General features: G+C 45.2%; 1 protein-coding gene and 1 non-coding gene across 3 annotated transcripts in view; both read left to right on the top strand.

Annotated features, from left to right (window-relative positions):
* MED27 (mediator complex subunit 27) overlaps positions 1-27,346 on the top strand; it is a 191,358-nt gene that overhangs the window by 129,234 nt on the left and 34,778 nt on the right. The window lies entirely within an intron of this gene.
* On the top strand, positions 22,609-22,715 carry LOC117032576 (U6 spliceosomal RNA). Its single transcript, XR_004424760.1, has one exon. It is a non-coding gene; the product is annotated as a U6 spliceosomal RNA (small nuclear RNA).

Here is a 27,346-nt window from a genome sequence, read left to right as displayed (position 1 = left end):
TTCACCGTATTTTGTGATCACAGTGGAAAGGCTCTGTGTCACACATTGCTTCTGGTATGGCAATTTCTGTCAGAAACATTACGGTCTGTCCTCATCCACCTTATTCACTGTATCTGGCACTATGTGACTTCTGGCTCTTCCCCAAAGTCCGAATGACCATGAAAGGTAAATGTTTTGAATAGATTCAGGACATCGAGGCGGCCACAACCGTGCAACTGCAGACGCTCAGGAAAGAGGACTTCCAGAACTGCTTCAGAAAGTGGCAAGAGTGATGGGATAAGTGTGTTCGAAGCGAGAGGGAGTGTTTTGAGGGGCATTAATGGTGATGTGTCTTTTACTGTAATAAATTTTTTTTATTTAAACATTCACCGTATTTTCTGATTACACCTGGTAGATGCTCAGTAAATACTTGCTGAGTGAATACATGAATGACAAATACAAACATCCTGCTCTTCCATGTGTAGCAGTTTGTCCATATTGGCTGCAGTGGGGACCTGCTACTTGGGAGAGAAAGAATAAGGCATTAATAGTAGTTTGATTCCAAAACTGTCAGGACATTTATTGCCTTAATTTCTTCTGGCGTCTTTGTGAGTCTTAGGTAATCGACTATAGCGATACACTCCATGCCCCAGCTAATGTAGAATCTAAACTTTCGGCCTCTTCCATAATCTTTTCATACATTGTCGCCGGCGCTCTCTCTGCTCTGTTGGCGGCTGCTGGTTCCGTGTCGTGTAAGTTAATCACTCATGATATAATAAACCCTGTTTCCGTTCTCTGAAGAGATGAGCTCAGTCATCCACAACGAATCTAGCTATGTTGATATTTAGTTTCAGTTAATCTACCGCCTAACATCCCATTATTAATTTTCTTCAAACAGTCAAAATATTGTAAGAGCTTAACTGAGTCAGAGGCTAGAAGAAGCAGCTGGCTTCTTTGGCATTTGAAATAATTAATCCACAATTTTGACTGATTCTCTAGGTATAAAAATGTTAGAAAAGAAGGAAAAGATGAAGCTTCAACCATGATATTTGAAAGATACTGAAATTTTATAAATTAACCTTTCTATGTTACATGATTTACAACAGATAAAACTCAATCTTTCTAAATACACATTTTAACCTTCAATTTCTTTAACATATTCGTGCCTTGCTTTTGAATGACACATCTTCTTTTTTAAACCATTTAGACACATGGTAGTGCCAAGGTTGAGAAACCTTGGCTTAGGACATGCAAATGTTCTACTTCCCATGAAAATGCCATACTGGTTTCCGAAAGGGCAATTCTGAAGTAGTGAAACAGGTTTTTCCCAAACACACGAAGACATAGCTAATAACTTTGGTTGTCCTTCAGAAATTTCTGGAGACCATGCAGTGCTAAGATTCTTGATGCTACAGCAGTACTCAGGAATCGTACCCATATCTTAGCATTTTTGTCACAGTACGGAATATTACTGGAATTCTTTGTTAAATGCTTGTTTTTAAAAAATGCCATTTTTTATAATTTATAAGAAAAATCAACTTCTATTTTCTACTTCATTTTTGACATAAAAATTGTTTCGCAAATCTGATTCCAAAAGACATTTGTTTCCAAAAACCAGACCCATTCTTTAAGGTAGCAGTTCTCAAATTACGGTCCGGTGAGAAGGGGGTCGCAAAGATTGTTTCGGGGGAGCCCCTAAAGTCAAAACTAGTTTTCTGGCAATACTAAGACAAACGTTGCTTTCCTTTTTCACTGTTACTCATTTACAGGTTCATAACGGAGTTTTCCAGAGGCCGCGTACTATTTGTGAGATGAGAATGACAGCTGTGGGCTTGTGTTTTTGTGTTTTAAATATTTGTTTTATTTCGAATAAGGTAAATATTGCCAGCTCTGTCCCACAGAAACAAAAGTTCCTTGAGGTCCTAAATAATTTTCAAGAGTGTAGCGAGGTCCTGAGACTCAAAGGTTTACGAACTGCTGTTTTAAGGAGAAATATGTCCAACTAGTAAGATTCAAAACGATGTATCATATTAAATTTCCAAAAAGTGATTCCAGAAATGTGTGTTGCAATGGTAGTGATATGAATGGAAGTTCATTTATGATTAAAAACTTTGAGGTTTAAAAAAAAGGCAAAAAAAAATTAAACGGTCAAGGAATATAGACATTTTACAGGACTGCTAACTCAGTTTCTTCAACATAGTCAGAGACATGGGACGAAATGGGGAGGGTGGGGTGCTTAAAGGTGTAACGGCAGTAGGTAAAGTGTGGACTTTGGATCCTGATTTGAACAAGCCAACTGTAAAAGAACAACTTAAATAAAGCAATTTGAAGGATTTGGGTATGGTCTAAATTTCAGATGATACCAAGGTATTGTTGGTAATTTTCTCAGGTGTAATAATGGCCTCGTGGTTAGGAAACCACAGGTCTGTTTTTTAGAGGTGGATATTCAAGTGTGTAGAGTTGAAATAACATCAGGTATGAGGTTTGCTTTAAAATACTTCAACACGGGCGGCCGGTTGGCTCAGTTGGTCAGAGCACAGTGCTCCTAAGACCAACGCCGCCGGTTTGATTCCCACATGGGCCAGTGAGCTGCGCCCTCCACACCTAGATTGAAAAAAAACAATGACTTGACTAGAAGCTGATGGGTTCTGGAAAAACACACTGCTCCCCAATACAAATTTAAAAATAAATAAATTAATAAAATAAAATACTTCAACAGAAAAAAAAGGAGGGGAGGGCTAGATGAAGCAGGTATGGGAAAATCGTGATTTTTTTTTTTTAATTTGGATGGTTTTTTAAACAATCTCTCTTCCTTCATTTTGGAAAATGTTTGCCATCAAAAATACTGTGGATGACTATCTAAATCCAAGTCTTCCATAAAGCCTCCAAAAAAGACACAGAAAAACAAGACTACATAAAGCTACAAAAACCGCACCATAAACACAGCTTGGAAGACCAAGAATGCCCCCACCAAATTATGTGTTAATAAAACAAAGAAAAGAAAATCCCACATCCTAGGGAGCTGTCACTTCCACACTCACTGTTAACCTCTGCTGATGGAGAAGATGCTTCACACGGAAGAGAACATACTGTATGATTCCCTGATACGAACTTCTAGAACAGGCCAAAACGAAGATGGATACAAATCCGAGCAGCGTTTACCGTGGGAAGGAGGGGGCTGGCGTTGACTGGGAAAAACACGCGGGAACAGCTCGTGGTGGTGGACGTGTTCTGTCTTTTGACGAGGTGTGGTTGGTTCGGCTGTGTGCCTTTGTCACAGTTCACACAGAAAGCAAACGCTAAAGAGTTGGCACACTGGCATGATGCCCTGAAAGGCACACTGGAGAGTTGTGCGTTTCAGCGGAGGCAAATTTTGCCTCAAAAAAACTTTTTAAAGGTTAAACCCTACTTAATGGGATGCTTGCCTAAGTGTTTAGGGATGAAGTATAGTACTGTCTGCAACCTCCAAGTACATCAAAAATAATAATAATAATAATAATAATAATAATAATCAGTGGGTAGGTAGATGGAGATGTACGTGATAAATAGGACAAACTTCTAGTTGTAGATCCTAGCTCATGGGAATATGTGGGTGTTCACTCTACAATTCTTAAAATTTTTTTAGATGTTTGAAATTTTTCATAATGTTGAAGGACTAAACGTCTCAACTTAGAGAACCACCCTCCACCCCAAAGAAGCAAATATCACAAAGCAAAAGAAAACTGTTTAACCTGGGACTCTTAAACTGGCTTTAATATTCTCAGGCATTTGGAGAGGTGAAAAAAAAAAAAATCCTTGAAGCAGAAATTCAGAAATTGAAACCAGACAAAAAATATGAAGAAATGAAAAGCATTTGTGATACACAGGAAAAAATGGAAGAAAAAGTTATCTCAGAAATTAAGACTGAATTTCAAGGTGCTCAAGGAAAAAATAGACTCAAATGTAATTTTACAAAGGGCATTGAAGAAATGCTGGGAAACAATCAACAGCATGAAAATAAAATAAAGAAGTAGAAAGGATCAGAGAGAAAGTGGTTGAAGTGAAACAAAGACAAAGGAGAAAAAACACATATAATTGGAGTCCATGAAGAAGAAAAACAAAATAATGGAAGAGAACTAATATGCAAAACTGTAAGAAAAGTATCTAGAAATTATTGAAAGGGCTCACTGTGTACATGGGGAAATTGACCAGCTACAGTCAAGTCTAAGATACATTCTAGTAACGCTTCCGGACTTCAAAGATAAAGAAAAATTCCCCAAGACTTCCAAGCAAAAAAATCAAATAACTTACAAGGCAAGAGAATTAGACTGGCATCAGACGTCTTGAAAACAGTATATAAAGCAAGACAGTGACGGAGCAGCCTTTTCAAAGAAAGTGTGAATCAAGGATACATGTGTCTTTCAAGCATCAAGGGCAGAGAAAAACCATTTCAAACATAGAAGAATTCTGTATGTGTTAGCCCGTCTTGAGGAATCTACAGGAAGATAAGCTTCATCCAGCCAGGAGACAAGTGGGGAAACTTTAGCTTAAGGACTGATAGTGAGCGTGTGATCTATTTAATTGTTGATATAACACTCAAACAAAAGCAGTGATGAGGGTGACGTAATAATATATAAATAAATACTGTATATTCTAACAGTGGAATTCATCTAAACAAGAATGGGAGAGAGGGTAAAGATAAAAGTAGAATGAGCTCACTGGTTTTTGTATGTGTAATGAAAGTTAAAGGATTAAAACGTGACACACGAGATGCTGAAATGTTATCTAAGAAAACGGGAGTCTAAGGGCATTAGAATGTGTATGTACATAGGTAAGCATGAGAACAAAAATATAAACCTTCCTAAATACAGTCAGTCAACAAATAAATGAGTGCTCAAGCAAAGAAAACCTCACTTAGAGAAAGCAGCACTGAAAATATAAAAGCACATAATAACTACAATTATGTGACCAAGTTGAGACCACACATATCAGTCATACCAATAGATATGAATGAATTTAATGTACTCATTAAAAGATTTTTTAAAAGTTGCTATTGAAGTTCATATGGAAAAGAAGTATGCAAGAAAGGATAGGAAAATACCAAAAAAGAAAAGCTACCAGGGAAGCTTGCCCTGTCAGGTATTAAAACAAAGTCTAAAGCATCTATAATTAAAACTGCGGTATTGGCTCATGGGTAAACAAAGAGGCTAGCAGAATAAACTAGACTAAAATAGACTCAAGTACGTATGAAAGTTTAGCCTATGACAAAGGTAGCATCTGAAATCGATAGGGTCTCAGCCATGAAAAGGAAAACAATTTTAGATGGCCAAAAAAACGCCGTTAACAAAGTCAGAAGACAACCAACAAAGCTGGGAGAAAATGCTTGCAACATAGATCACAGATACAGGGCTAATATCCCTAAGATCATTTTTAAAATCTTAGAAATGAAGGGGAAAAGACCAAAAATAGGATAGAAAATGAGGGAAAGGAACAGACAATTCAGCCCCTCCGAAAGATATAAAAATGGTACTTAAACATATGAAAAGATGTTCAACCTTACCCATAATTAGAGAAATGCAAATTAAAACTGCACAGAGGTACCATTTCTCACCTACCAGATTGGCAAAAATTAAAAAGTGTAACAACACATTCTGTTGGTGAGCCTGTAAGGAAACAGACACTTGCATTCGTTGCTGGTGGGGGTCCAGATCGGACAGCCACTGGGGGGTGGGGGGGGCTTTGGTCATGTCTGATAAAACTCTGTGTGCGTTTGCCTTTGGCCCCGCACTGCTTCTTGTAGGAATTCACCCTGAAGACACACATCCAACGATAGGAAAATACACGTGCACAGGATTATTAACTGCAGCTTGTGTGTAATTGCAAAATCCTGGAAATAACCCAACTGCCTGTGCAGAGCGATTGAAGAAATTACGATACAGCCACACAATGGAGCCTCACTGTTCCTTTTCTCATCTTTAACAAAGAAGGAGAAAGACCTCTGTGACTCATATGAAGTGATTTCCAGGATATATTGTTAAGAGGAAAAATGCTAAATGCAAGAGTATCCTTAATACGCTTCCTCTTTGTAAGAAAGGGATGTAAAATACCTGTTACCCTCTCATTTTTTGGTTAGGGGGGGAGAACCACACAGGAAAGGTAAACCTGAAAGATAGTGGGTAGAGGGAGGTGGATGGGAGGACGGAGGGAGGGGTGACGTGTCTCTGCGTATACTTTTTGTATAGTTGGACTTTAAAACCAAGGTAATGTTTCACTAAAAAGTAAATGTAATCGACAAGAGTGGATTTTTTATTCAAAACGGGAATGCAAAAAGAAAGAAAGAAATCTAGCTATACTTCAGGTGAATAACGTCACCATGCTTTGGAGGAGGACGGAGAGCTAACCCTCGCACCCTTTGAACACAGCATTGGACTAAATCCTTAGGTTAAGGACTCTTATAACTGAGCTACTGTTAGACTCTAGGAGGTTGGCCAGTTTTCCACAGGAGTGTGGGTCAGCGATTCAGAAACTGTTTATGTGTATTCTAGGACTCAGCAAACAAAATAAATTATGTATAATGGGAGCCAGGTTTCTCCCTCTTAGAGAGGGACATTACAAATACAGAAAGGAGAATACTGGAATAAACCCTTGGTGTTGGACCAGAATGGGCAGTATCAGTATGAACTAGCTGTTTTTAAATATATACGAGGTGTGATCAAAAAATATGGTGAATGCTGCTGCTTGTAACATCAAGGTGATGTTAATTGTGTTTTTTGACCTTGATGGAATTGTGCGAGCTGAGTTTATACCCAGGAACACTACCGTGAACTCTGAATACAAGTATTGTAAGGGCATTAGAGCATTTAAGAAACAATGTGTAGAAAACGGCCTGAGAAATGGGCGAATGGCTTCATCCTCCATCATGACAACACTCCGTGTCACACGTCACTTCTGTACGGAAATTTCTGTCAAATAAAAACATTACGGTGTGTCCTCATCCACCTTATTCACCAGATCTGGCACGGTGCGACTTCTGGCTCTTCCCCAAAGTCAACATGATTCAGGACAGCTAGGCTGCCACGACAGCACAACTAAAGACACTCACGAAAGAGGACTTCCAGAACTGCTTCAGAAAGTGGCAAGAAAGATGGAATAAGATGTGTTTGAAGCAAGGGGGAGTATTTTAAGGGGGATTAATAGCGATGTGTCTTTTACTATAATAAATTATTTAAACATTCACCGTATCTTTTGACCACACCTGTAGATAGATATAGAAGTAGATGCACACACGTGCACCATTGTCCTGTCTGTGGAGAAGGTCTGGAAGCAGGGAGAGTCCAGGAACCATGCGCGCATCTGTTGTCCTGGTCCTAGTTCCTCTGTGTCATTCTCGCTAACAGGAACTAGGCTTCTTGGAGGAAAGCCTGAGGCCAGAGCTGGGCAGAGAAAGTACAAGGTGAACCTGGAATGTCTTGCTGTGCCAGGAAGTAAGGGAAATGCTTGCAGAATGACGGGGTTGTGTTAAAAAGACACAGCAGCCAGTTTGAAGGGCTGCTGCTGGCCAGGCCTAGGACCATTGGGCACCAAAACAGGCCATGCTAGTAATGGCTCATAACCCACAGAAATGATAATCCTCCAAAAGTAAATGAATAAAGAAAGGTACGGGAGGTATCCATGTAAGGTAACAATAGCTATGGGAAGGCTGTTCCTTACAGAAAAATGTGAGCTCTAAATGGACAAAGAACTAGAGAACTCGGTGGCCACCACAGTAATAATCGTTTCACCTAAGAATCAGGAATGGTCAGTGGATGCTGCTCGGATTCATGGGTGACAGTTTGATGACGGACAGTGTGTGTGTCAGTGTGCATGCCTGTGTGTGTGTGTGTGTGTGTGGAGAGCGATGTGTGCACACGTGCACAGGCCCCTGCAGTGTAATGCTAACATTTAGGACAGCGAGGGCAAGAGTGTTCAGGAATTCTGTGTACTGTTGTTGCAATTTTGCTGTAAGTCTGAAATTGTCCAAAATTATTTCAAAATAAGTCACATTTTTAAGCATGCATATTTAGATGTATAAACTAGATGAAATTATGGGTTTGGTCCAGAATGTGCCCGCCCCATCCAGGCCTCTGTTACCTCTCGCCCGGGTTAGTACAGTGGCCCCTGAACACCCTCCCTGCTTCCCCTGCCTCCTGTCTGTTCTCCACCCAGAGCCAGTCTCTTAGAGGGAAAGTCAGGTCCTGTGTCTGCTATGAGCCTGCAGTGCACCCCATTTCCCTCCAGTGAAAGCCCCATCCTTCTAAGGCTCGTCGTCACTGGCACCCCTCTGCCCTCGCTGGGCCCACTCCTGCCTTAAGACCTTTGCCCAGAGACACCCCCGGGCTCCCTGCTCATCACCTCCAAGGTTCGCTCGTAGGTCCCTCCTCAGTGACGAGCAGGTCCAGCGACCCCCGGTCTCCTAGAGAAGCTTTTATTTCCGTTAATAGTACTCACCACTTCTAAGATGGCACATCATTTCCTTACCTAGTGTGCTTGTTGCCTCGTCTGTTTCCTCTAGAAAGACTGTAAGCTCCACACAGGCGATATCTTCTGCATCTGCATTGATGTGTCCCAAGCCCCTAGACCAGGGCCTGGCACATAGTAGGTGCTTAGTAATTATGAGTTGAATAAAAATACTCCTTCTCATTCATGTACATATGAAAAGGAAACGAAAAGAGTGTTTTGAATCCCGCAGTGAGCTATGAGAGAATGACGTGAGCCTGGCGTGCAACCCATGTGCCATCCCGGTTTTGAGGGGAACGGACACACAGCTGTGTGTGCGTGCGTCTGTAAACAGTGCGGGAGGGCTATCTGTGCCCTGTGCGGGTGGAGTAGTGGTTCTCTCATGGGGGCGGGGGGCAGGGGAGTTTGTTCTTTCACTTTCTGCTTAAAACACTTAAACAGTGTTTGGTGGTTTTTTTTTGAAAATTGTAATCGTGTCTTATTCTTAGGATTAAAATTTATCAGAGAAAAACTGTCCTTTCAAGTATAAAATGCACTGGGTACAGAAAGACTGGCCTGCCACACAGATGCTTCAGTGAGTTTCTTTATTTAGTCAGAGCTCTTTCTGTGCCCCCCCCCGCATCCCCCCCCCCCGCGGTTCTTTACATGCAGCACCTCCCCCAGCCCCTACTCAGGACCGCAGGAGGTGGCTGGCTTTGTCCCCATTTTCCAGATGAATAAGCTGAGGCTTGGAGAGGCTGAAGGCCACACAACTGAAAGACAACCCCAAATCGTAAGTGACAGAGTGAAGTTCAGACCCCAGTCTCTGACACAAAAGCTCAAACATTCATCTGTTAAAAAAAGAAAAAGATTACTTGAGCTACCCAGTTGTTTAGTTCTCCTCCAGCCCTGAAACTTGGTGTCCTTGCTTCCAAGGGTGCTTCCTGCCCTTGGAATGTCCAGCCTCCGTGTTGTCAGACGAGCTCAGGACCCAGCAGACCAAGAATGGTGGCTGCACAGGGACTGGGGACGGGTCCCAGTCATGGTTCTGGGTCCACTTACCCTGAGCTTTCCTCGGCAAAATATTGGCAGTGCTTCTGTCGAAATACGTATGGCCAGGATCTGCTGGGCTCTTTCTTTGGAAGGCATGTGGTTTTCAGTTCTGTGTAGATACGGCGTTCCCGCAGTTCCTAGAAATGCCATTTTGTGGGAGTTCCCTGTCCTCTTCCTGCTGAAGCTTCTGAAATGAGCTAGTGTTGTAATTTTAGGGATCTTAACCTTGGGTCCCTGAACTCTTCAGAGATAATGGCTGGCCTCCAGGAAATCTCTGAACCCCCGAGGGTTTTTTCCTGTAGATGTGCTCTGTGCCTTTTTCTGAGGAAGAGGGTCTATGGCTTCCATTAGAAAGGGCGGTTAATTCCCAAAGAAGGTGAAGAACATGGTCTTACACCTTAAGTCGACCCGGAGGCCGTTCTTTTCAGGCTTTCGGGTTACCTGCCGGTGCGGCTTCTGGTCCTTGTGCTTGTTTCGTATTCAGCATAAGAGCGTTTGTACTTCATTTCCAGGTGAATTTCTGGTGTTTTCCAGGTTAAAGCCCAGGGCTAGAGACTCTGCTTTTAGGGAGAATGGCCACGTAAAGGAAGCAGATGGAATCGATGCTCTCAGGCTCCAGCATGCGGCAGCATAAAAAACCTACTTGGACGTAAATGTATTCTTTTAACTCTCTTACAGCTAAGACATTAAAAAAAATTTTTTTTTGATTTATATACTTTTATTTTCTGATAAAAGCAAATTTTGCTTAGGACTAATTTTAAGTAGTTCGCATTGTTTCATTTTCTTTTTTTTTTTTTTGGCTGGGTACAAGTATATGTTGCTTCTTTCTTTTCTTTAGCTACTAGTAGTTCAGTATAGTCCTTTCCAGAGGCGACGGTACACTCCTGCCTGTCAGATGGTCTGTGCTTAGGACTTCATGGTAATTGACAGTTTCCCTAAGAGTCCCTAAAAATATTTAGTCTAAATTAGTCATGGCCCAGTTAGGCACCGTAGAATCCCCTACCTCAAAAAATGCTAATGTGACATGAATCCTCAAATGCTGACCTTTCTGATGATATCCTCTCAAGCCCATAATCCAGACCTCTAGTTTCTGTCAATACTTTAAAACTGTGTTTGTCCCCCAAAAGTTGGGAAGCATATCCCATCAACCCTAACAGGTGTATTTCATTAGACTAGTATTGGCGACAGCGAATTTAAATGTTGGAAAAAGCTATTCCAACTTCAAAGGCATTTTTATTGGATTTCAGTTTTAAAATATTTTGAATACATGATATGAAATTAACGTCTGGTAGAAACAGGTGGCACTTGCCTAAACAAGGTGAAACTATGTGTTCGAAAATCAGAAAAGTGGGTTGAGTGGATGCACAGGACCAGCTGCCTTCACCGTTTTTCTAGGTTGTCTAATTCAGTTTTATTTAATGGTAAGTCTTGGGTCTGTTTTCAGCGTAAATGATTTCCAGACCACTTGCTTATGCCCTGCCCCCAATCTGACAGCTCTCTGTTCCAATACTTATCTTCATTCTTGTAACAAATACTTATTGATCCAATACTGTGTGAAAAATAACCCGACTTGTAATCTCTATCAGTGAGCCATCCCCAAACACACAAAATGCCCCCCACACGCACACGCACACGCACGCACACGCTTGCTGCCTCGCATCTCCCAATCAGCCCCGCTGCCCATCTTCCCTGCTCCCATCTCCTGTTGCCTGACCTGTTGCCACTGCCTTCTAGTGGGTTCTGGTCTCTGGACGCCCGCCTCCGCTCCATCTCCACACTCACGCCATCATTCAAAGGGCTGGTCTCTCCAGGCCAGTCTCCTGCTCTGCTGGCTTCTTGCTGCTGGTGCGTAGGGTAAAGCCCTCCCTCCTCCTTAGGGAAGCTTACGCGGCCCTTATAACCCGGTCTCAGCTCACCTTCAGCGTCTCCCTCCAACCTCCCCCTCCCTGCCTGGGTGCCCTCAGCACTCTCTAACGCTCCCCAGCCGTCTGCACAGGACAGTTCCTCTTTGAATGGGAGAATGCCGGAGGTTTAGTGGCCCTGGCCCCAGACTGCCAGACACCGGTGGCTCTCCCCACTTACTGTGGCAAGCAAAAACACCTCCTCCTGTTTGCTTCTGTGCTTTGTGCCCATGGGTCCCTATGCCTGTGGCACCCTTGTCCACCTCCGGCCCCTTCTGGCACTGCTGTGCACTCTTTGAGATCGGGGTCTAATGTTACTTTTCAGGAAGGCCACCCTTACTTCTTCAGGCCAAGATAGTTCCTTCCGTTGTGCTCCTGAAGCCCTCTTTATGCCTGTGTTACAGGGTACAGAGCTCTCATGGATTGCTCTTAAATGGACCCCTTTGCTTTCAAACGCCATTTGACAGCACCTGCAGTGTCATATCATTCTGTGCCACAGTCTTGGTGGAGATCCAAAGGGGGTGTGCTGCCAGCTGACAGTTACCCATGAACCTCTTGTGTTTCCCTCGTTACACAGCAGTACGTAGCCCCTGGTCCTGGATAGAGGGGCTTTCCAAAGAAGAAGGGTTCTCTTGGGACTTCCTGATTTCCACAGGACAGGGAGACAGTGTAGCTTGTTGGTGGTGGGTGTTACTAGAAGAACAACAGTATCGCTCAATACATTCTTGGAGTCCCTTGCATCTTGTCTCAGAACTTGTATTTGGCCAAATGGAGCCATTTCTCAACACCCACTGCAATCAGTAATGTGAAGCACAGTGCCGCTTTTCTTCCCAAATAATAATCTTCATTTTGAAGAGTTATTAACACAGGAGTCCAGGCTGCTATTTTCTTTAGACAATCGGGCTGTCTTGTTTCAGATTTACACACAGAAGTGAATCTCATTAGCCCAGATTTACACTGTGTAGACCAAGCATGTAAATAATTGAAACCGTCCAGAGCTGTATTAAATCTTCAACTGATTTTAAAAGCAGTTTATTTCTGTATTTTACTTTATTCCCTAATCCCAATCTACACGGTTGATTTTTCCTTCAGTTAATCTTTTCACTGTGTCTAGGCATTGCGATAAAACAGTTGCTGGATTTTAATACGAGTGACCTACACAGGTTGACAGTTGAATTAAAGATGAGTATGGTTTACACTAATATGGACTGTGGTATTATTAATATTATACAGTCGATGGAATTTTAGTTAAAAGTAATTTAACTGTGCCACAGGGTCTGACAGTTAGTTCGCAAACTTGTTACAATGATGTCGCTAATCTTTTTTGATATCAGAGGGATTATTCATTATGAATTTGTACCAACTAGACAAACAGTTAACCAAGTTCACTATTTGGAAGTGCTGAAAAGGCTGCGTGAAAAAGTTAGATGAAAACGACCTGAACTTTTTGGTAACAATTCATGGCTCTTGCATCAGGACAATGCACCAGCTCACAGGACATTGTCTGTGAGGGAGTATTTAGCTAGTAAACAACTGATTAGAACACCCTCCCTATTCACCTGACCTGGCCCCCAATGACTTCTTTCTTTACCTGAAGATAAAGGAAATATTGAAAGGAAGACATTTTGATGACATTCAGGACATCAAGGGTAATACGACGACAGCTCTGATGGCCATTCCAGACAAAGAGTTCCAAAACTGCTTTGAAGGGTGGACTAGGCACTGGCGTCGGTGCATAGCTTTCCTAGGGGAGGACTTCAAAGATGAGCATAGTGATATTCAGTAATGAGGTACGTAGTACTTTCTCTAGGGTGAGTTCATGGACTTAATTGTCAGACTTCGTTTGTGTAGTTACAGGGGTGGGCTGTCTATTCCCGCTGTCGTCATCACTAAGCAGCTCAGACACAAACCAATAAGAATGCAGGAATTGGGCCAGACCACTGGGCTCAGTTCCTTACTCGGCCACTAGCCAGCCGTGTGTCGCTGATTGGCACTTCATTTCTCTGTGCCGTCATTTCCTGCTGAGCAGGTCAGCGTCCTCTCACATGGGACTTGTGAAGATTTCCAGGTCAATCCAGGCAGCGCGGTTGGAGCTGAGACTGGAGACTCGGAAATGGCGGCGTTGGGGAGGGAGGGGCTGGAGGTGGGATTGTGGTGATTTCTACTCGACATTTGCCTGGAAGTCCGAAGCCTTGCCCCTGACTTCATGTGCCATGGTGGCCACTGGTCCTAAACATCGTGACATCAGAAAATTCCTCTTCTCTCTTCAAAAATCCTTTGTAATATGGGGGACCTTTTTCTAAACATAGATAAAAACACATCTCATTCTTGAATTAGATTTTTAGTTAAAACTACATGGTGACAGCCTTTGTGTCAGCTTTTAAGGTGATTACTTGTTGGTCCTGCTTATTTTACAGAGCATCCAGATTTCTACAGCTCTTCCCATTACACACATGTGAGGTCTGTCAGAATTTGAGCGCAGGGGCGTGGTTGGGTTTTGCCCTGAAGGTAACTTACACTCAGGACGTCCTCCCATGTCGCTGGTTACGCCTGCCCAGTCTTCTTACAGATCCCTCCTCCCAGCACGGCGTGGATGTCGTCCCTGCTCTGTCTGCTCGAGCGCCCTAGGTGATCTCATCCATGACACCCCGGGTTTTCAATGTGTGCCGTTTGCCGCGGACGCCCGAGGGTACGTCCTAGTCCAGGCCTCTCCTGGACCTCCAACCCGTCTGCCTGTTGATGTCTCCACAGTTTCCACGCTTGCTGCTGTGTCAGTAAATGACACCTCTGGGCCTCCCATTACCCGGAGCAGAGGCCTGGGACCGCCCCTCCTCTTCTTTCTCTTGTACGTCACAACCAATCCACTGGCAAGTTCTGGGGCTTCTTCCTTGGAGGTGTATCCAGAATCCACTCACTCCTCACCACCTCCAGCCCACAGCCCCGTTCAAGCTGCCACTCTTCTCACCTGGGTTATCGCAGCGTCCGCCCGCCTGGCATGGCCCCTCTGCTGCGTCCATTGCACCTCTGTAGTCTTTGTACACACTGCAGCTGGAGCACTATGTTTCACCGTCACTCGTCTGCCCAGAAGCCTCTCCTAGCTCCCCATCGTACCTAGAGGCCTCCTGACGCAGGTCTAGGCCCTGCGTCACCTGTCCCCTGCCTCCCGCACTGCCGTAGCCCATCTCCTGTCCCTTCCCCTGCACCCACCCCACCCCCACACCCCATCCCCGGCTACACTGGCCTCCTTACTGCTTCGGGGGCACAGCAGGCCTGCTCCTGCTTCAGCGCCTTTGCGGCTACCAGGGCCTCTGTCCCTGGCTGTCCCCTTCACGTCCTGCAGGCTCCTAGGCCTGCCCTGATCACACTTGAAAACAGCACCGGCTCTACCCCGGCCACTCTGTCCCTTACGAGCTGCACTGTTCTTCATATGGCATGTTATGTATTAGCTTCTGTCGGTCTCCGCCCACTAGAATGTGAGCCCTGTGGAGGCAGAGGCTTGCTTTGGGTCACTGCAGTAGCCCAGGGCTAGGACAGTGCGAGTGCCCAGGAGGCATCCGTGAGATGGACAAGCTTGCTCTTCTGCAGGGCGATCGCCCACCAGCCTCTGAGGCAGGTGCCGCCCACGGATGCGCCCAGCCAGCAAGTAGCAGCACTGAGGCTTAGCCTCTGCGAGTCGGACTCCAGAGCGGTGTTCTCTCTGCTCTGTGACTTGGCCTTCCCTTTCTGGATGCTTCTGAGCCAGCCCCAAATCTCTAAGACGTGCCCTGGGCCTTCGAAGCCTCACTGCCTTGATTTTGTTCGTGGTTTCGTTGAATACTTTCCGTGCCTGGTTTCCACGGGGCTTGTGCCCATCAGAAAAGATAAAAGGACAGTCAGTCCCTGCCCATCTACTCTCAGCCTCGGTCACATCTGCTGGACTGTGAGTTCCCCAGCAAAACGCAATTTTGTCCAATCTTACTGGTTCCTTGTTGTGTTTCCAGGCCTGAGAGCTGTGCCCAGGACAGAGGAAGCACTCTCTTAATGGCCGTTGAAGGAATGAAGGAGGCACAGCTAGTGCTGCGAGAGTTCGAGTTTTGTGTCGTTTGATTCGGCAGATGCAGTGCTGCCCTGGGAGGCCCCACGCCACGTTCGGAGAGTTGCTAGACCTGTAGGTGCTTGTCAGAAATGTCAGCAACACCCCAGAGCTAAAGGAGTGACGGGGGGTCGGGGTATCTGATTCCCCTGATGGAGTGGGGTGGGGTTCACACCTCGAGAAACCCACTGCTGCCTCGTGAAAATCCAGACTCCAGGAGAAACCACAACTGTATCTTCAGGAAAGGGGTGAGGTTTCAGGAAGCTGGCCGAAGGGCGTTCCAAGCAGGGAGAAATCAGAGTGAAAGGTGAGACTTGTCTTTTGATGCTAAAACAGTATGCCCCTGCCATAATGAATAGAATTCTAATAATTGCTACCAGTTCATATGCCTGCCATGTGGTTGGAGCTCTGTTTGGCCCATTAATATATGGTTAGTGATTTGATTTTCACACCGAGTCCTCAATGCAAAATGTTAGCACCATCTTATAGAGCACACTGGATTCAGAAGGTTAACTAACTCGCTCAAGGTCACATTAAGCAGTGGAGATGGGATTTGAAGCGAGATCCAGGAAGTGCCAAAATCCTGCTCTCGTCTGTCATCCTGTCCAGAAAAAGGCCACAGGATCGAGGAAATGCAAGAAGCCCCCAGTACATAAGGGACCTGGGGGAAATGCACTGAAACGAGTCAAGTTTTCTTTAAAAGCTCCTTTACAGAATAATGGTTTTGATAACGTTTAATGTGGGTAGGAAATGCTTTCTGAATATACTTCTGACTTTCCCAGTTCTATTTTCTTCTTTCACACAGGCTTTATCAAGTGATTGTTTTGTTGATAAATTTAGTGTGCAGTTGGGACTTAAACGTAGATTGTCCCTACCCTCAGAGGGAGAGAGGATTTTATGGTTTCCATTCATTCTCATTAAAATCAGAACATTTGCATCTTAACTTTTACATCTTGTTCCAGGAATTTTAAGCAGGCTGATTGTATGGAAGTGGGTCGTATTAATTGCAAATGGGCTAGACATCTGCTCACTAACACGGAATGAGTTTTTTAGCTCTATTTTGGTTTTGTATATGATCTACCAGAGTGATTAAGGAAGGGCTGTCGGTGATGCTGTTACAAAGGCCAGGATTTTCAGAGACTTTACAATGTAACCACAAAAATGAATTTAAGAGTAAATCTCGGAAAGTTCTTGAACTGGGAACAATTAGATGTCCTCGAGTTGGTAGATTTTTATCCACAGTCTGGCAGAGAGCCATTTTCTTTCTCGGAGCCTCTGTTGGTTTGCTGCACAGTGAGCCCAGGACAAGTGGGCTCCAGGCTCTGGGGTGAGGGAGGGAGAAGCTGTATCGCTGTCTGTTTCTAGCTGCAGGGAGTAAGTGGGCAGCGAATGAGGTTAGGTGTAGTACCGTGTTTGCCCGAAAATAAGACCTAACTGGAAAATAAGCCCTAGCATGATTTTTCAGGACAACATCCCCTGAACATAAGCCCTAATGTGTCTTTTGGAGCAAAAATTAATATAAGACCCGGTCTTATTTTCGGGGAAACACGAGATCAGCTGAAGAAATAGGATGCAGGCTGCTGGTGCGTGGTTGAATGGGCAGGTTCTTTCTTTCCTGACACTGCCATCACGTATTTCCCGACATGGATTTCGTGGACACTGGTGTTAGGGAGTTGGTAAGCACTATAGTTTAGGAAGCACTCCCTGACTGCTTCAGCAAAGCCAAGCAAGCAGGTTCCTTTATTGCCGACCTTTTCAGAGCCTTTCATATGCCAATGTGCGGCGTGAATCTTTAAGAGACGCATAATGTACAGTTTCCCAACTTGTTTCACAGCGAGTGGAATACACTTTGGGACATGTTATCATGGAGAACTTCTCCAGAACTTATTTTAAAATTAGGAACTGAAGACCCGAATCGATGCCGTCTTGGTCAGAGTTCAACGTGGAGTCTCAGGTCCTTGGGGTGGTAGCCTCAGCCATCATGCCACTTGGAATCTTTCAGGTTCTGACGTTTTTCAGCATTTCGGATTCCAAGCCAGTAGTGCCACAGGCTCAGTGGGTGGGGGGGACATATATCCGTACATGCCTGTACTTGACGAAGAGAGGAAGGTGATAGATGAGTTAGCAGCAGTGATTAGGGAGGGACAAGTAAAACATGTAAAAGAGAAAAGAGTCCTGCCCGAGTAGCTTCCTGATCCATACCAGCTACCGAGAGGGTCTCAGTCAGTATTTGTTGAATGAATAAATTGGTAGGTGCTTGAGGCCTTTGCAAAACATATATCTAATGTTGATACACCATCAGATTCTGTTTCAGTTTAGTTGCCAAATGTATATAATCTCTCACACCTTAAAACACACTAACTTTTCTTTTCCTGCAAATAACAGGTGTCCTTTTCATACAGAAACACCTCCTGTGTGCTGCTATGCCACATAGCAGGTGCTCCTGGGAGTATTACGTGTGTTTCCCCAAAAATAAGACCGGGTCTTACATTAATTTTTGCTCCAAAAGACACATTAGGACGTGTTTTCAGGGGATGTCTTATTTTTTTCATGTACAACTGTCTACATTTATTCAAATACAGTCATGTCATCTTCTCCTGGAACATCGTCATAATGTACTAAATGCATCTAAATGCATCCGTCTGGCTGACAATCTTAACTGGGGCTTATTTTCGGGGTAGGTCTTAGTTTCGGGGAAACACAGTATTGTAGGAGTAGGAATGGATTTGAACCAATTGATTGAAGCCTTGGAACCAGTGCAGAAAGCTGTCACATGTAAGGGGTGATGTCTGCTGCCATGGAATTGAGCAAAGCTGGTTGACGCATGAGAGGGGTGAGGCTGCAGTTTGAACGGATGACCTTGACCTCATTGACGGATGTACCTGACACACCCGCATGTGATGGGGGCGCACTACCTGTCTGGCTGCTGAAACCCTTCTGCCAATGTTGCTTTCCCTGTTCGTCCCCCCTTCTGCAGAGTACGGCTCGTTACCCGAAGGAAGGATCACTCGCTCCCCTGTAATATGGGAAAATCATTTAGAGCACTTAATTTGTGTTGACTCTTTATTGGTGCACTACTGTAATTAAGTTAGATTAATGAAAGGTAAATTCCAGTCTATACATGAAAAAAAATCTCTTGTAAAGATCCTAATTAGTATGTGTGTTTATTTAGCCTCTCATGGTTTAATTGCATCCCATCTTGCTATTTACAAACAGGCATCATTAAAGAATAATGAGTGTGTGAGGAGCATTAATACTTGCAGCAGATGAGGTAACTGGAGGTTGGAGGGGAAGCCTGCTGCTTTCGTATTATTTTCCAGTGAAGGGGAATGCGAAATCATCCTGCGAGCCAGCCCACGAGGGGAGGCCAGAGCACACATGCAAGGCAGCAGCTCGGCCTCTGGCTGCGAGAGGTGGGCTGCTTTTCACTCATTGCTGCAGCGTAATCTGTAAAGGTGAACACACGCACTCACACAGTTGTCTGCGACCTTAGCTGGCGGGGTTGAGGTTGAAGCTTTGTTTTCAGCCCTGCCTTGCAGGACAACTGCCCTGCAAATCCGTGGGAACTTCCTAGGACGCTGAAAATGCCACCCAAGTGTGGGACTTTCCTCGCTCAGCTCAGCTCCAGTCTCTTCTGCAGCCTTTGAAAACCATCCCAGTGTAAAGTCAGTTGACCAGTAGGTTTATGGTGTTTCACCGGCACCCCCAATATCGCATTCCCGTTTTACGTCATTTGTAGCCGTTCCTTGATGTTACAAAGCAATGTTTTCTTCTTTACGAGGACGCTTGCTCCTTTCTATTCTGTTCTAACCTGGTTTAAGGGTAGAAAAGCTGAGATCCAAGTGGGACAGTGATGAAGCAAAAGGAAGAGGAGCAACCCAGCAGCGCTCAGTAGTAACAATACATTCCTGTCATTTGTTGTGTGATTCTCTGATTCTTAGTATAAAATAAACGTTTCTCATTAGTGAGGAGCAGAGTGGACGGGCAGAGGTGGTAAATCTCAGTGTCCTGCATTCCTGGCCACAGAGCACTTCTAGGAATAAGGCTCTTAAATGCCAGCGCCTCAGTTTCCCCTTCTGGCCTGGTTATCCTGCAAACAGTTTGTGAATGGATTTTATACACATGCAAATTGCTGCTATGCAAACTATATTAAATGCCCTAGATTTCTCTAGGCATTCCTGGTGAGTTGAAGTCCAGGATTTAATTTCTTTAAAATCGAGTTATAGGAATTCACAGTTTGCAGTACATTTCTTCAAACGAACTAGTTTAATTTTAAGCTACCTTAAATAGAAGCCCAGAAAAAAAAAAGTTTTTCAGTGTTGTAACTGCTGCATGTTTTTAAGGGCACAGCTCGCTGCATCATCAAACACCGAGGACCAACCGGGCGTGTGTGTGTGCGTGTGTGTGTGTGTGTGTGTGTGTCTCTTTTGCTGTTGTTAACTTGCAACTGTTCCTTTTTCAGCTCACAGAACTGTGGGGCATATTTTCCCATTCATATTAATTGGATTTTAAAGTGACCTTGTCCATGTATTGATTTGAATTAAAATTTTCTACGTCAAGGTCAAGTTGGCACACGTCCTACAGTGGAAATATTAAAAAGCCAAGAGGTGCCTAATGGTATCTACAGGAGAAGTGGAGATGTAACAGGCCCAGGTTGGCCACAGAGGGCGCCATGACACCATTCTGGTGGAGGTGCAAGTGGCAGGTCTGTGTGGGGATCACCTTGGCCTGGATTTGAATCTGCCTCGCACCTCTTTGGGGGAAGAGCGCCCCTAAGCCCCTCAGAGTCGGGATAATGCTGCTCAGGTGCATGGCTTCAGAATGAGGTTTCAGCTGACCTGGCCGCCTGGAAAAGGGGCCTGTTACGACCATCCATAAACGTGCACTATCTAGCCAAGACCTCAGCTGTGACGCCCGGTCTCCAAACTGGCCATTTAGCGTCTCTGCATGTAGATGTTTCCCCAGCATCTTAAACTTAATAAAAGGGGAATGGTTCCCTTTCTCTCCGCTTTTCCCCTCTTCTGTTTCATCTCATCTCAGTAAGTAGCAAAACCGTCTACCTGGTGGTGCTCAAGCCAGACACCTAGAACCGCCTTAGCTTCCCCTTTTCTCACCTCACGCCTCGTCTGTAGCAGATCATGTCGACTGCATCCTAAAGCCATCGGCTTCTCACCTCTGCTGTCTTCCCCCTCGTGAAGCTGCCGTCTGCCCCTCGTGTCATCTCCCCATTTCTCGATTCCTCCACGAAGCGGGCAGGAGCCTGATTTTTAAAAGCACACATCAAACGTGTCACGCCTCTGCTGGAGAGCCTGCATGGCTCCCCACTACACCCCAGCTGAGGTGAAACTCCTTCTCAGAGCCTCCAAGGCTCTTCCTGACCAGCCTGGCCAGCCTGTGCCCAGCTCTCTTGCTGCCCCGCTGGCCTCCTGTTTCTCAGACACCCGGTCTTTGGTCTTTTTCTTCTTGGGCCTGAGCTGCTCTGCCCAGCGCTTTGCATGGCCCAGCTTGGTCTAGTCCAGGCAGTGGCAGCCGAACTTGACCCAGTCCCCTTGTCCAGCTCTGTCTCCATAGCTCCGTACATTGAGATAGTTTGTTTATTGTCTGCCCACCTGCCCTCAGGAATGCCCCGCCAGGAGACATTGTTTTGCTTCCTGCTCCGTCTCTAATCCTTAGAACAGTGCTCACCACATAGTGGGTGTTTAATAAACATCTGAGTGAATTCAATGAACAAATGAATAATCGAATGATGTGTCATTTTTTCACCCATAGGTATTCCCTGAATGATCTCTCTTGAAGCTGTCCCCCTTTTGTTCGTTTCCTTCAAAACTTTTTGCAAATTGTGTTTCTTTATGTACTTATTTTGTTGCCTGGCCTCCTTCATTAGACTGTTAGCTCTCCGAATGTCTTCTTTATTTATCTCTGTACCTAATGCCTGGCCTGCACGTAATATGTATTTGACCAATAATTGTTGGAGAGAAGGAAGGGCAGAACCGGAGATGCGAGCCATTTGCGATCCAGGACAGCTCTGGGTCTGCTGTGCATCTGTCGGTCTGTCTCCCCCTCCCCCTTTCCCCACTTCTCCACGCCTCCCGTCTCTCTTAGCGCAGGGCCTCCTCCTCGTACTAGTGCTACATTTTGTTCCCAGTCTTCTCCGTGTTCTCCGTCCATTCCGGAAGGAGGCGGTCTACCTAGCTTAGCCAGTGTGGGCAGAGCCTCTGTACCAGGCCACCGTTAGGGGCCTCCCTGCACCCAGTATCTTCCCCGGGCCAGCAAGTTTCCTGGGCGGCAGGGTGGCTCCATGAAACAGCAACAGAGAGTGAAGTGGGCTTTTCCATGTCACGTTCAGTACAGGGCACACATCATGGGGACGTGCCACTAACGGTTCTTCACGTCTGTTAGGAGAAACTTGATGTTTCCTGTGTGTTTGACACAACAGTAGTCAGCGTCTCCTTTTGTCACTTAACCTGGATCCCACGTCATCCCCATAAAATCCTTTTGGAGTCGGCTGCCCTATTTTTATACAGGCATTGTACGCGCCTTCTTCCTGGAAGGCTTTCATGTTATATATTTGATCGTATGTTTTATAAATTAAAATAAACTAAACTTTTTTTTGACGACTTGGGATTTTTCACTGCAAGGGAAACCCAAAGGTAGCCTGAAACCAAGATTAGGAAGCACAGTTTTTCTCTATTCTCTATTCATTTCTTTACATTGTGTGTGAATTTTTGTTGTTATTTTTAATAATTACTAAAAATAATGCCTCCTGTTATAATAACAATTCCTACCCTACAGTGAGTGCTGTAGTGACCCCCTGGACACTTAATAGCACCGGCTGCCCATCCTTAGAAAGGTTCCATTTTAGAGATGAGAAAGCCGGCGCGCACGTGGGCTGCTTTCCCAGGGCCACACCACTATGTATGTGGCAGAGGCAGAATATGAACTTGGGTCTCTCGGGCTCCGAAGCCCTGGGACTTGCCCCTGAACCGTGCTGCCTTTCCCCTGTGACGAGGGGACTGAAGGGAGTAACTCAGCTGGACCACGGATGGAGTACTTGCCAGGTTTTTGGTTTTGGGCGGGTTTGTTTTTGTTTTTGTTTTTTTAATTAAAATGTATTGGGGTGACAACGGTTAGTAAAATTACATAGGTTTCGTGCTTGCTTCGGCAGCATATATACTAAAATTGGAACAATACAGAGAAGATTAGCATGGCCCCTGTGCAAGGATGACATGCAAATTCGTGAAGTGTTCCGTATTTTTAGATGATATAGGAACATTTGTAACAACATGGATGGATCTTGAGAGTATAATACTAAGTGAAATAAGTCAGACAGAAAAAGCAGAGAACCATATGATTTCACTGTGGTATATATGTGGTATATAAACCAAAAACAACAAAAGAACAAGACAAACAAATGAGAAACAAAAACTCACAGACACAGACGATAGTTTAGTGGTTACCAGAGGGTAAGGGGGGTGGAGGTGGGAGATGAGAGTAAGGGGGATCAAATATATGGTGATGGAAGGAGAACTGACTGGGTGGTGAACACACAATGGGATTTATAGATGATGTATTACAGAATTGTACACCTGAAATCTATGTAACTTTACTAACAACTGTCACCCCAATAAATTTTTTAAAAAATTACATGGGTTTCAAGTGTACAATTCCGTAATATAATACATCATCTATATATATATATCGCATTCTGTGCTAACCACCCAGAATCAGTTCTCCTTCCGTCACTATATATCTGCTCCCTTTTACCCTCATTTACCACCCCCGCCCCCTTATTCTCTGGTAACCACTAAACTATTATCTGTGTCTATGAGATTTTGTTACTTTGTCTTTTCCTTTGTTGCGTTCAGTTTTATATCCAGCATATCACTGAAATCATATGGTTCTCTTCTTTTTTTATGTGACTTATATTGCTCAGCATAATAATCTCAAGATCCATCCATGTTGTCACATATGGCAATATTTCATCTTTTCTTATGGCCGAGTAGTATTCCATGGTGTGTATATGTACCACATCTTCTTTATCCAATCATCCATCAAAGGACACTTTGGTTGTTTCCATGTCTTGGCCACTAAATAAAGCTGCAGTGAACATTGGAGCATATAATATCTTTATGAATAAATGTTTTCAGATATTTTTGGGTAGATACCCAGGAGAGGGAATGCTAGGTCATACGGCAATTCTATTTGTAATTTTTTGTGGAACCTCCACACTGCCTTCCATAGCGGCTGCACCAGTCTGCATTCCCACCAACAGTGTACGAGGGTTCCTTTTTCTCCACAGCCTCTCCCACACTTGTTATTATTTGTCTTGTTGATGATAGCCATTCTAGCTAGTGTGAGGAGATGTCTCATTGTGCTAAGCACTTCACGTCTGGTGGAATGTCCTCCTCACAGGAGGCTTACCCTGGGTTCACAGGCGATGAAACTGGGGCTTATTAGGCCAAGTCACGTAGCCAGGAAGGGGCAGAGCCAACATCTAAGCTCAGGTCTGTTTTTCTCCCAGGGTCCAGGCTCTCTTGCCTTGCTGGCAAGTTGATTTTCTGACCTGTTGGTAGACAAAACCTGAGGTCAGCTTATCTGCCTCATTTTTCCTGGGTCTTTGTCAAAAAGCAAAATGTAACTCAGCTCTTGGGGCTGTACCAACTTTGTATTTCAAATCTAGTCCCTATGTGGGAGCTGCTTTATTTTTCCTTTCACATGTTGCGTTGCTTTGCATTCTGTGATCGGTCCCGTTGAGCAAAATGAGTCCTCCGCCCGCAAGAACATCCAGTTTCTCTTTGACAATCCTTGGTGTGACCTCTTGGTTCCCAAGTCACGCAGCCCCCTTTCCTTTCTCCGACCTGGTTACTGTCCAGCCCTTTGCAGTAATGGTGGCCGCTTCTTTCAGACCACGACAGCCAGCTATCTTCTCCACCTCAGCTTCGCCCGAGTGTCATCCTTCCAGGGCTGGTCTGTGTCACTTTTCTCTTGGCTATATCCAGTTTTATAGTTTTCCTGGAAAGAAGCAATGGCCAATTTCCCTTGGTACCCCTTAAGTTTCCACTTCCCCTTGCTGCCGCAGCTTCTCAACACCTGCTATTTAGAGAAAATTCTCCCAGCCTAATTCTGTCAGGACTACACATACGAGGTATGATACAAAAAATATGGTGAATGTTTAAATAAAAAAAAAATATTACAGTAAAAGACACATTGCCATTAATCCCCCTCAAAATACTCATCCTCACTTCAAACACACTTATCCCATCGTTCTTGCCACTTTCTGAAGCAGTTCCGGAAGTCCTCTTTCGTGAGTGTCTTCACTTCATTCATCCTCCATCATGACGACACTCCATGTCATACATTGCTTCTGGTATGGAAATTTCTGTCAAAAACATTACAATATGTCCCCCTGTCCACCTTATTCACCTGATCTGGCACCATGTGACCTCTGGCTCTTCCCAAAGTCAAAATGATACAGGACATCGAGGCAGCCACGACAGCACAACTAAAGACGCTCAGGAAAGAGGACTTCCAGAACTGCTTCAGAAAGTGGCAAGAACGATGGGATAAGTGTGTTCAAAGCGACGGGGAGTATTTTGAGGGGAGTAATGGCAATGTGTCTTCACTGTAATACTTTGTTTATTTAAACATTCACTGTATTTTGTGATAACACCTCGTCCTAGCAGCTGTGCAGAATACAGAATGCTAACTTTTTAAAGAACATTAAAGACGAGGCAAGTGCTCTACTGGCATCTTCTAGGTGGGGTCCGGAGTGTGAGTCTGAGGCCATTGGTGAGAGAAACGGGAGTTTTGCAAAGCAAGGTTCTGAGCTGCTTTCCAGAGACCCGGAGAAGATGGCTGGGCAGGTGGAGGGTTAGATGCCCCAAGGCTCCGTGGTTGCCATTTCTTGTGATATAGAGACACTGGTGGGGTCGTGGGTCAGGCATGAGGTGGGGACAGCAGGAGGCAGGCTTCTGACACTGCACAGAAAAGCAGTGACCTTCCGCTCAGCTCTTTGAAACCTCAGCTTTCTTCTATTAAGAATGGAAATAAGACACCTGCCCGGGCTGCATCCCGGGGTTCTTAGACAGATGGAGAGCGCTGCAGCCTCAGGGGCGTGCCCCTGGCCTCGTCATAAGGCCAAGGGCAAATCTGTATTATTCTGGGGAAGACCCCCCAGGTGTCAGGGAAGGCCTGGGTGGCTCAGAACACTTTCCAGGACCACCTCTTGGAGGAGTGTTCCATGGGACGCCATCTGGGGAGTGCTCAGCTGAACAACCACCTCTTCCTTTCAGAACGTGTGCTACACTGAGCAGGCGCCGAACCCCGCTTTTTCCCATGGTGCCAGACAGCTCAGGGATGTAGCCCCCCCCGAACTTTCTCAAGGACACATGAGCCCCACATGCTGGCTCACCAGTGTGCCCCCGTTATTTCATCGTATGTCAGTTTCGTCGCCTCCTTCAACCTAGGAGCCATATTTGATACTTCTTAACCTCTCTGGGCTTCAGTTTACCCCTTTAAAATGGGGAGCGTTGGGTAAAATAATTTTTTAAGTTCTTTCCAGCTCTTAAGTTATACGATTCTCTGAATCAGTGTCCTCACCCAGTGTTTCCTGTAGCACAAACACTTATTCAATAAATAAATGCTTATTGGGATCATTCACTTTATCTTTTGCTTTCTCTGGAATTAGTACAAAGAAGAAGGTTCTTAGTACTGTACTGAAGGGCACCTGTTCCTAAACTTCTGTAGATATGCCTCTCTGCCTCTCGCTTCCTGCCCCCACCTTTCTAACTACACTTTGCAAAACGTGTACACTTTCTAACTACACTTTAACGTACCCCCAGCCCCTTCAGGGTACCTACATATTGGACTTTTCTGTACCTGGGAAATAACATTTGTGGATGGCTATATGGTTGGCCTCTTTGTTCTTTAACATACCCCTGCCGCGGAGCAGAGCTCAGCCATGCAGCCTTTGTCCGAAGGACGAATACTCGGCTGCCTTTACGCCTCCCACACATGGGCTTTATGCCGCCTCAGGCCTGCTGCCCTTGGTCCTGGGCTCCTCGTGCACATAAGCTTGGGGTCAGCTCACGGCCCCTGGATCCTAGATGCAGATGGCGCTCGACTTCAAGTGCCTTTCCCCATGCACAAGCCCCGGCGGAACAAGTTGCAGGTGACGAGCGTCTCTCACCTGCTGAGCTCACATGCCGACCAGTGTGGACCCCATCCCCACTACCGGATGTGCTAAGGGTGTGTTCGGTAGCATGTGGCGGCAGAGCGGAACTCAGTGTTTTTGCTGTTGTCCTCACCTTTGCTCCCCCTTTGCCTTTCCTGCCTTGAGACTTGCCAAGTGAACTAGAAGTCCTTTGACTGGACTGCAGCTTGGCAGGCAGCTGCTGTAAGACCAGATAGAGAAGACCACCGATGGCAGCCCTGGCTGCCCAGAACGTCGCGGGCCCTGACAAGCACTTGTAGGCACACGTGCCCGGAAGTGTGACGGCCGGCCGGGCGGCCCGGCAGCTTCCTTTTCAAGTTCACCTTAGTTCCTGCTGACGAAGCCCGGTGCTCCCTTGGACTCTTCAGAACTGGCCGCTGAACACTCACGGGGACAGATGCAAGAGGACTGTTGAGTGAGCTCTTTGGAAATGTGCTGCTTAGGATAGAAGAAGTGTTACCTTGGCAACAGCAAGCCTGCTTCATTACCAGATGGCATTAGCTTTATTTGTGGGATCCCATCGCAGTTGCCAAGAACCGACCTGGAGCCCCTGTCACTGGGCGCTGTGCCTGTGAGCACGGCCGCGGTGGCTAGTTTGCAAGACGGTGTCCATCAGCCTGTAGGTGAGGCCGTGTCAGTTTACCAGAACTCCAAGGTCATTACCACCTCGTGCAT

This window comes from Rhinolophus ferrumequinum, chromosome 12 (assembly GCF_004115265.2).
Source record: "Rhinolophus ferrumequinum isolate MPI-CBG mRhiFer1 chromosome 12, mRhiFer1_v1.p, whole genome shotgun sequence".
NCBI lineage: Eukaryota > Metazoa > Chordata > Mammalia > Chiroptera > Rhinolophidae > Rhinolophus > Rhinolophus ferrumequinum.
Note: the sequence above shows the minus strand (reverse complement) of the source record. Positions and strands in the feature narration are given on the sequence as shown.